The sequence below is a fragment of the Micromys minutus genome (genome assembly GCF_963924665.1).
Source record: "Micromys minutus genome assembly, chromosome: 24".
Classification (NCBI taxonomy): Eukaryota; Metazoa; Chordata; class Mammalia; order Rodentia; family Muridae; genus Micromys; species Micromys minutus.
The window spans coordinates 40,679,686-40,693,985 of NC_137959.1; the positions used below are offsets into that span (position 1 = coordinate 40,679,686).

The 14,300-nt window shown below is 43.3% G+C and overlaps 1 protein-coding gene across 1 annotated transcript in view; it reads left to right on the forward strand.

Annotated features, from left to right (window-relative positions):
• The window catches only part of CDH13 (cadherin 13), a 961,236-nt gene that overhangs the window by 98,476 nt on the left and 848,460 nt on the right, over positions 1-14,300 (forward strand). The window lies entirely within an intron of this gene.

Genomic DNA, 14,300 nt, shown 5'->3' on the forward strand with positions numbered 1-14,300 from the left:
CAGTGTGTGCTTCTAACCTGAGCAGTGAGGTTAGAAGCCATTGTAAATTCTAAATTTCTCTAGCCACTTTTTTTATGTCTGTGAGTGTGCTTATGTGTCAGTATGTTTGCTTATGTGCATAAGTGTGCATAAGTGAGTACGTGCTTGCATGTGTGCATGTGTGTGTACGTGTGTGTGTGTGTGTGTGTGTGTGAGTGAGTGTGTGTGTTTAGGGCAGAGTGGGAGAGTATATTCCTTACACATTGTCTACCTGGGTCTTTGTGGTAAGACCTCACGGGAACATTGTGAGTAGGCTAGGATTTGCTGCTCAGTAATCTCCAAGGATCTGGCTGTCTCTGCTTCCTCACTGCTGTGCCCAGCATTTGTTGTGTAGATTCTGAAAATTGAATTCAGGTCCCTATGCTTTTGTGGCAAGCCCTTTACTGCCAGCCATCTTCCCTGGTGCTCTCCAGATGTTTCTTAAGGGAGATGGGGGACAAGAAAACCATTCATCTCAGATAATTGGGACTCTCCCCTACCCCTTCCCTAAAGGTTCTTATCCCTCATATGGGCTCAGGTGACAGGAAGGCATTAGTACCCTCTCCACTCTGTATCTAGAAAACCCAGCAGCAGCTCTCCAGCCGCATCAACCTCCAAGGCAAAGTGGAAGGCTGACTATTGCACTAGTAATTACAGTGAACACTGAAAAATGGTGTCCGTTTCAGCTCTAATTTCTTCCCCCTACAAGTCATTTCTCACAAGCCACACTTCCGTCTAGACAGGGAATGAGCCACTGTGAGCCTCTGTCTGTGGGTGGCAGTAGTTTGAATTTGAGGTGGCGTCTCTGGCTCCCGGTCATTTTTTTTTTTTCTTTTAAACCTATGAGTGGATGAACTGACCTCAGTTGTAATGGTTGAGCTTTCCAAGCATTCTGTCCCCCCAGCCTTCTTTCTCTCTCTCCATAAATCTCAAGACTGCCTTCTAGAATGTTCAGTCCTTTGCTTCCTCAATCTGCACAGCAGGGTGAAAACTGGACTCTTCTGCTCCCTATGACCCTTGGATAGACACAGTAATGGTGGCAGTTGAACACCTCTGAAAACTCTATACTCTATTTTATGGGCATTTAGCTCCTTATGGTATTGAAGAGGAAACTGAGGCATAGACAGAGGTTATCAACGGCATCATGTAGGAACATGCAATCATATCACTTCCCTGTGCTTTGAGTGTGAAATGCTCTTCATAGACCCACATGTCTGAACACTTGGTCCATAGCTGTTGCTGCTGTTTTGGAAGTTGGTGAAACCTTTAGGAGGTAGAACTTAATGGGGGATGTGGGTTCCTAGAGATGGGCCTTGATTTTGATAGTCTAGCCCCACTTCCTGTCTGCCTTTTGCTTCCTATCAGTGGGCACAATGTGGTCAGCTACCCTGCACTCCTGTTTCCATGCCTCCCACACTGTGATGGACTGTTTCTCCTCATATTCTAAGCCCAAACTAAACCCTCACTGAATATTTGACTGTGGACGAGGAGAAGCTTGAGTACTCTTGTCTGCCAAACAGGGCTGTCTTATTAGATCCCCAGTAGCTCTGAATCTCATTGGCATTGATAGATGAGGACAGAGCAATAAGAAAGAAAAATGTATGATAAGAAATACAATATGTCTGCTAGGAGACTACTGCAAAGGGGTGGAGCCCCTGCTGTGTGTGTGTGTGTGTGTGTGTGTGTGTGTGTGTGTGTGTGTGTGTGTGTGCGCGTGTGTGTGCACCCGCACGCTCGGGCACTGTCACTGAAGGCCAAAAGAAAGCATTGAATCCCCAGAAACTGAAGTTACAAGCAGTCGTGAGCCACCTGCCATGGATGTTAGGATTCCAACTCAGGTCCTCTGCAAGAGCAGCAAATACTCTTAACTGCAGAATTACCCCTGCAGCCCCAGAATCTCTGACTTCCACAGAACCTAGAAATGAGAGCAGCAGGTGGTGTTGGTCCACAACACGACTTCCCTGATAGAGACACAGCTTAGGCTTCTTTTTGTTAGCACGGTCTCTGTGGTCCCAGTGAAGACTACCACTGGGGCCATCGCCAGCATCTTCTCTGTGCACAGGCCTTTGTGTGTGGAATGCCGTCTTCATAAACACAGTGGCAGTTAGATATGCCAATAAGCCATTATGCAAGTAGTCAATCCCAGTTTACAGAGCAGATACCATGCTCCCTGGTTCTTCTGGAGGGGGAAGCTGCTCAACTCTAATGCAGTCTTGTGTCATTTTACTTCCAGAAAGTAATTTTGCAAGGTAGGATTGCCAACTCAGTTAGCAACCACTGGGTTTCTCATGCTTACATATTGCCAACTTCTTCCTCCAAACTATAGAAACATTTGATAATACCACCAAAGTGTATCCACTCACAGACTTAATTACGTTAGCATTAACTGCTCCTAAATGTAACTGGCAACACAGAGGGTAATATGTGTTTATACATATATCTATTCACCCATATATGTGTACATTTATGCATATATACATGTGTGTCCATATTCTTCAGTCATCTGAATATCAAATGTGTAGTTTGCTTTTCTGTTCCAGTGAGAAAATACCATGTTCGAAACCAACTCCTGGAGAAATGGGTTTATTGCATCTTAAATGTTATAAATCAGTGTTGAGGGAAGTCAGGGAAGGAACTCGAGCAGAAGAAGAGGCAGAGTCTATGAAAGAAAGCTGCTTACTGGCTTTCTCCCAGTCTCATGGTCAGCTACCTTTTTCATACACCCAGGCCACCTGAGTAAGGATGGCACCACCCACAGTGGGCTGGGCTATTCTATATCAGTTAACAATCAAGAAAAAGCCCTCACGGACATGGGCATAGGCCAATAAGATGGAAGCAGCTGAGGTTTCTTTCCTCAGTGTATGTATCAAGATGACAACAACACTATGACAGAATGGTGCTTTGACATGCTCTTTAAAATCTGGGTGACTCTAGAGAGCATGTGTCACTGAAAGTAGAGAATGTCCCCTCATCATTGGTATATATATATATATGGTTTATATATATATAAACCACAAGGATTTAATATTCTCAAACTGCTTCTGAAAATAGTTCCCCTCCACTTTTGTACTAAAAATTAATTGCAAATTTTTTATTTGTGAACGAAGTTGTCCTATCAAATAATATTTTATTTAAAATACTAAGAGACAGACTCAATAAAATGAGTTCACTAATCTTAAGTGATGACTTTATTCAAGAATACATGCATATCTGTCCATCAATGATCTATCACCTGTGTATCTATCATCTATCTAGTTCTCTGGTACCAATCTATTAACCATTGATCATCTCGCTGTTATGATCAATCATCTATCATCTGTATCTATCATCTATCAATCAATTTATCACTTATCTATCTTTCTTTCCATCTCTCTGCCCATTCATCTATCATCCATCTATAATCCATAATCCATTCATCTATCAACTATCAATCTATTATCCATCTATCACATTTTATCTATCATTTATCTTTCTTTATATATGCCTATCCATCCATCATCTATCTATCTATCTATCTATCTGTCTGTCTGTCTGTCTGTCTCTCTGTCTGTCATTTATGTATCCCTCTGGGGATCTATTCTCATTCTCGTGGATCTATCCATCATCTCTATATTCTCTCTCTCTCTCTCTCTCTCTCTCTCTCTCTCTCTCTCTCTCTCTCTCTCTCTCTCCTTCCTCCCTCCCTTCCTTCTCCCCTCCCTCCTTCTAACCTACATCTTAACTACACATACAACCAATAAAATTACTTTTGGTTTTGTTTGATTTTTGTTTGTTGTTTGGGTCTCTTTATCATTGGCTGTCCTAAAACTCACTGTGTAGACCATGCTGGCCTCAAACTGTCAGAGATCCATCTGTCTTTGCCTCCCAAGTGCTTGAATTAAAGTCCTGTATGTAGTAGTTGTTGTGTTTAGGGCCATCCGGACACTTTTATTTTTATATCTCTGATGCTAAAAATTCTGCTGTGAAGATATTAATAATAGATGTTAGGAATATATTGAATTGCTAAATTCACATAACTATTTCCATCTATCTACCTATCTATCTATCTATCTATCTATCTATCTATCTATCTATCTATCATCTCTCCATCAATCAATCAATCTCTTTTTTTCTGATTTCTTATCTATTTATTGACAGAGGTTCATGTATCCCAGGTTAGGTTGAAACTTTCTATATACATATGTATCACCTTGAACTCCTAGTCAGCCCGCTTTAAACTTTTAAGTGCCAAGAGTACAGGTGTGTGTCACCATACCCAGTTTAATTCATCTCTGTGGACAGAGCTCAGAGCTCTGTGCATACTAGATAAGCACTCTTTCACTGAGCTCTATCCACAGCCCAACGTATAACCTTCCTCTATGCAAAGGACCGTCCAATCTAATGGAATTCTTTCAGAATTGAAAACATGTTCTACTCGTACAAGGTGTTCAGCTTGCGGTGGGGGCCACTTAAGCAGAATGAAATATGCCGTGGAAGAGTGACTTACCCTCAAATGATCAACTCAGTTGATCTGAGAACAGCAGTCATGCTTCACTTGGGAGTGGACAGAAAAACATGGTCTCAGACCCTACCCGAAGGCTCTTGAATTGGGATCAGAATTTAACAAGAGCCCCAGGAGATCTGTTAGACAGCACAGCTAGAAGACTCTCCTGGGGTATTTCTGCTTTCTCCATATGCATTACCTGGGGGAAGGAAAGGGCTGTGTTTTGTTTTTGTTTTAAGCAACGATAGAGAGAAGTATTTCTTTTTTGCCAGAGTGGTTTTCAAAGCAGGGTCCCTAGATCAGGAAATCCTGAAAATCTGTAAGAAATGTAAATCCTCGGTTTTCTCCCAGACTCATGGCTCCAGAAATGCTGGGGAACTGGCTTGTTTAACGAGTCTCCCTGGTAACTGTGTGGGTTAGTGTTGGAGAATCATTGCGTCTGTGCTAATGAAAGGGCTTTGCTGTCTAAACAGAAATCTTGCAGGTTTTGAGTCTATTTACAAATTAGTTTCTCCAAGGTGTTTTCATATTTTTGGAATATCTTCATGGTGCAAATATGTGAATGATGTCTACTCTGGGGCCTTAGGAATAGTGCAAGGTTGGTATCCGACAAACAGTTGTGATGCCTTTTCAACTTTAGATCCTCTCCCCAAAAGGCTGCAGCTGAGAATATTCCATGCGTGCAGTGGGGTGGGTGAGTGTGTGTGTGTGTGTGTGTGTGTGTGTGTGTGTGTCTGTGGTGCAGGGTTGTGGTGTGTAAAAATATGTGCGCATGTGTGTGAGAGAGAGAGAAAGTGTGTACCTATGTGCTTCCTCATAGAGATGAATGTAGAGACCCCCTGAGCCATCAATTTTTTTGGTTGGGTGTGGTGTGGTGTGGGGAGAGAATCTCTCTTAGTGGTACCTGAAGATGGCTGATTTGGCTAGGCTGACTGACCAACAAGTCCCAGGGATCCCCCTGTTTCTGCCTTCCCACAGTATTGGGGTGGCAGCCCTGTAGTATATGCTCAGCAGTTTTAAAACACAGGTGCTGGGGATTCAAACTCAGGTATTCATCTTGCACAGCCAAGACTTTCCTCTATCATCAGCTCTGCTGACTTTTCAAGTATTTCTCAGTGCAGAAGAGTCTAGACGAAAAGTCTTCAGTGTCTTCTTTAACCCCGCCCCCCTACTGCCATCTGACCCAGAAGCTGGACTGTCCTATGTGACTCACTGGCATTTTAATATCACAGCTACGGACTCTGCCAAAGGCCTGGCTGCTTCCCCACAGTGTGACGTACATCTGCTAAGAAAAGAGGCTGGATTCACAGTCTGCAGGAAATGATTCTCATTATGGCAGCCTGTCTGTGTCCCTATTCGGAAGAGGCCTTTGCTGTACAAGGCAATGAATTGGCTAAGTAGAGCATGGTTTGCTCCTTTTCTTCTGACTCCCAGGACAAGATGATGGTTCCTGCCCTTAATTGTGTGTGCAATTTGTCAGTGAAAATGGGCTCTGAGTCATCTCTTGGTGGCCATGCGTGGAGAGGCAGTTTTGAAAGTTGAACTTTGATTCAATGTGAACAAGAGTCGGAGCGTCTTTTGGGTTTTGTTGTTTTGTTTCCCCTCGGATTGTGACCTCACAGTCACAATCAGTGAGTCAGCGGTGGGACACAGCTGTGAAAAAACAAATAAGGGACAGATGGAAGAGGCCACACTGGATGGACGAATGGGCGGTGGTTGAACAGTGCGCAGGAGGCACTGTTCCATTGTTGTGTGTTGTGTAACAAACCAGGTACCCAGAGAATGTCTGGGAGGCAGAGTGACAGTAGCCAGTTCCATCTCTATGCCAACCTGCTGTGCCTGTCCTGTGCAGACTTCAGATGTCTTGTTGGGCACCACTGTCCCTCCTTCACTGTGTCTTCAGCCCATTCCACATGGATGGGCTAGAGCGCTGCTCTTACGAAGTAGATAGAGCACATCTTTGTTGAATTTAATACAGTAGACTATTTTGTATGTAAGCAAAGGCTTGGCAAAAATCACTTCCTTTCTACTCCTTTATCATCTCCCCCATCTCCTCATCTCTGTATCCGTAGACACTTAATAGGTAGATCCATGGAAGCTTGTGGTTGATTTTTTTTTTCCCCAGTAACTATGAGAATGACGTTTTGCAGGTTGAGGGATGGGTACATGGGAGTAAAGTAGCCAGCTTCCTAATTAGGCATCAACCCCCTTCAGACAACTGTCTGTGGACGTGTTGCTCTCAAAGGAGGCACTTCCAGTAACTCTGGAAGCTGGAGTTACACGGGGTAAGTGGAGAGTGATTCCCCAAGGCATCAGTGTTTGGTGGACAATGCTAGACATAAATCAGGAAGCAGATAAGGGGATCTCTGGCCAGAAATACGAATATCTTTCTTGCTAAGTAAACAAGCTGGGTCTTGATCTAAATGACCAGAACTTTCCTGGCTATCCAGGAAGGATGTCTGTTCTTTAATCTGTTTTGGAAAGCCAGCCTCACAGATCTTGGCCCAAGGGTGTATTACTGCCAGGCTCCAATTTCATCTTACATTTTTATTGTGTACTCTTTGTTCCCGGGGATCTCGCTGGATTTCCCTCTTACAGATTCTATAGAAGAAGACAGAAGTACACCCCGTCTGTACGTTACACTCTAATGACCCAGCGGGAAACTGGAGCTGATGCCCAGGAATTGCCTGAAAGCTGGGCTTGTTGTCTCTCTCGCTGTTGTCTTAAGAAGGTCTGAGGCAGAGAGGAAAGACTTTACAGGACATACTTTTGCTTTTGTGATAAGGAAAAGAAAGGGGAAAATAACCTGACAATGTTCCGAGTCAATGGGTGCTGGTCAGAACAGCATGAACAATTCTTTCCCAAGTCTACCTGGAGCTTGTTAACGTCTAGAATCAAGAGTTTGGCTTAAGCTGCCTCCTCCTCTTCCCCAGAGCAGTGGCAAAGACTTTAAAGTCCACAATTGGGTTATGACTGAGCATATGCATTTAGTAAATATTTAGCAAGCTTTTCTAACACGCTGTGGCTGGTCACTTAAAACCACTGCCTTTGAGTATTTCCCATTCAGCCATAGAAGCTGCAGGCCCTAGCATGGATGGAGGACAGCCAACAGCTGTCAGCAAAAACATGAGAGCAGTTCTCTCTTGGGTCCGATTCCAGCCACTCCCACCTGCTCTCTTCCTGTTCTCCCTTCCCCCTTTCTGACACCTGCCTTCTTTAGTGCATGCTGCCACACGCAAAGTCCTGTGGTGCGTGTCAACAGTCACAGTACCGGATAACACAGGTCAGGTTTACAGTCAAGGGTAGCTTCATAGATATAGTCCATTAAAGATCACATGACCCTCTGTGCTCACGAGACTCATCTGTATTTATAGCATTCTTGTTCGGCGGTCATGGACTTGAAATACCTAAGGTATTTGTAAGAGTGTTCTACACATGAAGTTTAATGGGCCAATGATGTATGAGCTGAAGTTGTAGCTTCATATCCCAGGCAGACCTGCTTTTCTGGGGCAGGTTCTTGGCCCCACTGCTACCTCATTCAGTCCTGTGTCTCAACCCCTTCCTCCAGCATGGGCCAGAGCTCTGAGACTTAGACAGGTTAAGTCAGGCATGGGTTTGGCCCATGCAGAACTATAAGGGAGATCTCCTGGTGCCCAGGAAGATCTGTATTTACCCTTTGGTGTTTCATGTCTTAAATAAAAACACCATAGTAAGCTGAGAAAGGGGAGAAACCAAAACTCTATGCCTGCTTTTAGAACAAGGAACCCCACATTTTCATCTTACATCTATTCCTGCAAATTTTGTGGCTCACTCTGGAGCTTTTAGTGTCTAATGGGCTGCCGGATGGAGGAGAAATCTGAGCCCACCCACAGGTGAGTTTGCGAAAACACTCTCAGGTCAAAATGCACAGAAAGCAGTCAATCCAGCCCGTGCCACTCAACTGGGGAGCCGGTAGGTCACATCCATCTCCCGGCAACAGCGTGGCTCAAGCACCAATAAATAATGCTCATGTATCCTCGTCTGAACAGTTCTGTGAAAAGCTCCACAACCAAACTGGGGGAAACAGAGATGATAACCAAAATGAACAGACCAGCCCCCAGAGCTGCAGCCTGGGCTGTAAGCGTTATTTACCGCATCAACTAACAAGGCAGGCTGGTGACACTCAACACACACCCATCTTCTTCCAGCAGATCCTCTTTCTCATTATGTAAATAGCATGGCCAGAGGTGGGCGTATGATGAATGGAATAATAAGTATAGATGTAGTAGAGCTAATGACTGATTTCCCAGGACTGTCCGTGCCTGGGTAGAGGCCTTGGCAATGGAGGCTAGAAAGCCAGATGCAGAAGGGAAGTTTTCCCTCCTCTTCTTTGCTTTGGTGCCATCCTCTCTCTGTCTCATCTACCATGCTCCGAGTGTCTAAAGCATTCTCCTGTGCCATCCTGCAGGGCCTAAATGGCTTCTCCTGGTGTCTGGTTTTAAAAGACACTTGCCCATTTTCTGAATGGTTGTTGTAACTCTAAGATTTATCTTGAAGTGTGTATGTGCGTGCATGTGTGTGTGTATGTGTTGAAACACAATGGAGGTAGAATTACGTTGTTTGTAAACTGTTAGATGTCAGAGCTTGGACCCAAACACAAGTCTTTGAAAAGGACATGATGTAGTCTAAGTATTTATTTATTTTTATTAATATATTTGTGTGTGTGTGTGTGTATGTGTGTGTGTGTGTGTGTGTGTGTGTGTGTATGTGTGCCTGGGTAGATTTATGTGCATCATACACATAGATGTTTCTGGGGAAGGGCACAGGATATTACATCTCCTGGAGCTGGAGAAACAGATAGTTTGTATGGTTCTTGATGTGGGTGCTGGGAACCGAACCCTAGTCCTCTGCAAGAGCAGGGAGTGTTCTTAATATGGAATTATCTTGCCAGCTCCTGCCTGCAAATGTGACTCCGAATGGCTGTACCTGTGCCTTTTCCAACTCTCAGTTACCCAAACTGCCAACATTCCCTGAAGCAAGCTGAAACAAACAAATAAAAAACAGGGACTGTTTGATCACAGCCACCCAGGCCTTGTAGAAAGCATCAACTAGAGGCATGCTGTGGAGTCCCAGAGAGTCTAGCCATCTCTTACCTTCAAGCATTGGTTTGCAGTCTTTGCCTATTTCCATAGAGGGAAGATCCCCACAAGGTTAATTGCAAGCTGCAAACCATGCATCGATGAATGTGGGCAGATGGGGAAAGATCTCAAGTTGTGTGGCTGGGATGTAGCTCAGTGGGCACAAGGACATGGGTTAGAGCCCCAGGATTACCACAGCCAAGAACAAGCTGTGCGGTTGCATCCCATTCCTGTATTTTTCCTATATGGACCTAATATCTACAAATCATGTCATGGGTACAAAAAGGAACTATAGAAAAATAATTAGAGAGTGATATATTTTTGGGTATTTGCTGCTTTGAGGTTATTTAATTATTAGTGCCAATAATTTCATTTTTTAAATTGGTGTTTAAAATTGGCTCATTAAATTCTTGAGCCCATAATAATACCTCCCAGGAAGAAGACATGTGGGCCTCATATATCCCATTTCTCTACTCCTGAGACTGAGCTGCAGAGAAGCCATGGATAGGTTAAGAAATAACTGGCCAAAAGGAAGAGGTTGGCATCTCACCACAGTCTCCTCCATAGGTGGCCCTACTTTAGCCTAGTTCAAAGTGAATTCCAAACTCCATCTCAAAACAACATACCAAACATTTCATCTTCAGACAACATACCAAATCTTTACTCTGATGCTCCCAACATCCCTTCTTTGGTTCTTCCTTGTAAGTGAGGGACTTTTGTTCTGCGTTGGTCACCATTTATCCTCCCAGCCATGGGAACTTCCACACTAAAGAGTTAACACCATTCTCTCTCCAGCTGAGACCTCTGTGTATATAACTTCAGGCTTCATGTGTGCTGACATGTGGCTGTCCCCACTACATCCTTGAATTTGAGACATTTGCATTAGTTTCTTTTTCTGCTACTGTGGTAAAATATTTTCAGTTCTGGAGGAGTCGAGGCTGTGATGATAGGGAACCCATGGAAGGAGCAGGAAGCTGCCTCAACATGTTGTTTCCGCACTGAGAAAGCAGAGCAAGAGAACAAGTGTGTCCAGGAAATAAACCCCCAAGACCTACCCTAGTGACATACTTCCTTCTTCCATCAAGGCTCTATGTACCTCCTAAAGGTTCCAAAACCTTCTCAAACAACACCACCAGCAGGCTCCAAGTCTCTTTATCCATGAGGCTATGGGAGATATTTTACATTCAAACAACACCATCCAACATAACTTCCCCTTATTTCTAAATAATTCTTCCTGCCCAAATAAGAGCACACTGAGCTGACAGGGACATACTGAAGCCCAAGCAAAACTGTCTTAGCTCTTTGACCTTGCTCAGGTGATCAGATTAGTACGTTGTTGACTAATGAGTCTATATCCCAAAGAACCCTTGCTTCTGTAGACCTCTCTTGGCAACTGTCCAGGTAGTTGAGAAGGGAGCCTGTGGTTGGATGCTGGGTGCTCTGCACTCTTTTCAGATAGCAGCCTTCCCCTTCTTTCCTCCTCACATACTGAAGTTCCATAAAATCTTTCCTTTATGAAATAGTGACCCAGGAAATGTTGTGAATCAATAATGTGGATGCTCTCTTGAGTCCCTGTAGACCCAGCATTCCTTGACTCTTCCAGTTGTCTAACTAATAGACAAGAAAGGACCACAAGGATGGTTACTAGGAATGGCCTACCCTTGGTGATACTGAAAGAGAAGATGGAAGGTTCTTAGCAGCGAAGCCGAGATGACTCACCCTTCAGAACTTTATTGAGAGAGCTATGGAATCATGAACAGGCCTCATTGGGGACAGAAATGGCCTTCAGGGATAACATGATGGGGTCCCAAAGTGAAGGAAGCTTCAACCATGGAGGGAATTTTTTTTTTTTTTTAACTCTTATAGGTTTCTAGGTCAGAGTGGTTTAATACCATAATATATAAGCAGTAATTCAGGTTGTCTTAGATATTGTGGGGGACATGGGGAGGTTGGAGGCAACTGGACTTGATGGCTTAGAGGGGAAGTAAGAGGAGACAATCTTACACTGAGAGATACAGGATGTATGACCTAATTTGTGGGAGAGAGAGACAGAGGCAGAGAGACACAGAGAGATACGAAAAGACAAAGACACATAGACAGAGATAGATACACACACACATACACACACACACACACACACACACACAGAGAGAGAGAGAGAGAGAGAGAGAGAGAGAGAGAGAGAGAGAGAGAGAGAGAGAGAGAGAGAGAACATAAGAACTAGAGGGCCTTAGTCTACCAGTGTTTTGCTCTCTGTGGATGGGTATAGAACTGTTTTCAGTAAAACAAAGTCCATGGTGACTCCCCTGCCTCATACCAGATTTACATTTCATGTTCAACAAGACCCTTCCATGTCTGCCTCTGCCCCAGAGCCCTCACACATAAATGTTAACATCCCATGGTTCTCCTGGGTGAGCAGTCTCAAACAGAAACAGATCTGCATTAATAATCATTGTTGAATAAATGAATACATGATTGTCGAGTGACAGAACCAGATGAATACCAGGAGGGAATGTCATTGTTTGGAGTTCATCTTGGGGCCCAAACTTTAGGCAGTAGATATCTGTTGCTTTGTCAAAGACAGCACCTGTAGTATCTCTCCATTTCCTGGAGATGGAGTAAGCCCCCTGTGAGCGGTGACACAGAAATACTATTCCCCTAATTCTGAGAGTATCTGGCAGAGCCTGGTTTCTGCACAAAGGGAGACAGTGGGGTGTTCTCTCTCCAGAGCAGCTGGATCAATATCTTTATAGCAAGGCTTATTTATTAATTTATTCGGATTTCTAAGCAGCTCTATCCCTTGTGATGACACAGCTGAATGCCAAGCAGCTGCCCACGGGCCGCTACTAGCCAAGCTTCCTATGACAATCTCTAAAAGCCAACTCATTTAGCGTGCTTCCTTTTATTATTATTAATAACAAACCCCAAACCTCAACTAGTACTTGTCACAGAGTGCACAGGAGGGTTTCTTTGGGGGGGGTTCATTATTGAGTTGCTGTAATTAAAATGAAAATTTGGGAGAATAATCATGTACTTTAGTGGAAACTTAAGCAAGGAAGTTTCAAAGTTTTTTTTTAAATATAACAATAAAATCATACTTGTTATAAGAGAGGCAGGAGAGAGAGAGAGAGAGAGAGAGAGAGAGAGAGAGAGAGAGAGAGAGAGAGAATGCACACAGGCTCCTAGATGGATAGGGGCTCATGTACATTGACTTTTGGATACCTGATAAGTATTCTCTTTGCTGAATTTAACCAAGTTCAGTTGGTTCCAGCAACTGGTAATCATCTGTTGGTTGCAGCTCAGACCCATTTTTCTTTTCTCTCTGCTGCTGGCATATGACCAGCAATGCTCATAGACATACAGCATTGCTAGATGTTCCTTTCTGACCTACACATGTTATGCTCTCTATATAAGAACAAAGTTGGTGGTTGTGGTTAAAATAGGGAAGAAGCACACAAGATTAGTCTGGAGTCCTTAAGGAGGTAATGTCATTCAAACATGTCTTCTTTTAACTGCTTTCTTAAATTACTTGTTTATGGTTAATTTTTTTTTTCTGAAAAATTTTAAAACTTCAGGTTTAGAATTGTCACTTTAATTACTTTGTTCCTATTCTCTTATTTCATCCATTATTCATTTGGGTTCATTTTTTGTCCATTCATCCACCCATCAATTTTTTTTTCAGACATTTGATTATGATTAAGATGAATAAAGTCTCTAATTTCAAGTTGAGGGGCAAACCTGAACCAAACTAAAATAAGATGTTGCTGGAATCCTTTGCAGCTAGGCTGATCATTAGGGGCTGTTCATGTTGTTGAAGCTCATTGGATATGTAGGCACTTGTACTGATTGTATGCCTTGTTAAATATTTTATATACTTAAATTGTGCCCAGGCTGCAACAGTGACATGAGCACAGTGAAGAGAATGTAAGCACCAAAGCTTGGAGAAGGAACAGGTGACTTTCCAAGTGTGGTGGCTTCTACCTTAGATGGAAGTTACATGGCTAGGGGTTCTATCTGGAGAGAACAGAGCTCCTTGATCGTGGGCTGCAAGCAGAGAAACAAATGTTTTCAAAGTAAGGAGCATTTACCAGCTCACTCCACAGCGTTTGATGGAGAGGACTGTTAGGGAAAAATCTGGAAGAGGTAGCTTGTGAGAGTGAATTGTTTGCATTTGTTGATAGAGCTCTTAGTCAAGAGCCTATTTGTTAGATAAATGGGCATTGGTTATAAGTTAGAAATAGACAAAAAGTGGGGCAGAAGTCAAAGAGAAGGTTAGTGCTCACAAGAAGGGTATATGAAGATTGATGGCCCCCTGGCAGGGGAGAGTTTGATTCACAAGTTTGGACAGCTATGGTCATACCAAGATAATCATTTAAGTTCTTAGCACAAACTAGGTGCTGCGTTAAATACTTCTCACAGATGGACTGTCTCCTTTAGAATACCTGCCAAGTTCAAGGGATTAGCTAGTTCAACATCTTTCTTAGCCTCTGTTTGCCTCAGTTTCCTCTTCTAATAAATGGAGATCATATAAACTAAGACAATGCTTTTCCTTTCTTCAGCAGAATGCTCAACTTTTGGATGTTTCCTTCTTTTCTGTCTGGAAAATACTTACTCATCCATCAGGACCCATGGGACATCAATGCACCTCCTTCACCCTATTCCCAATACATATTGTTCTACCC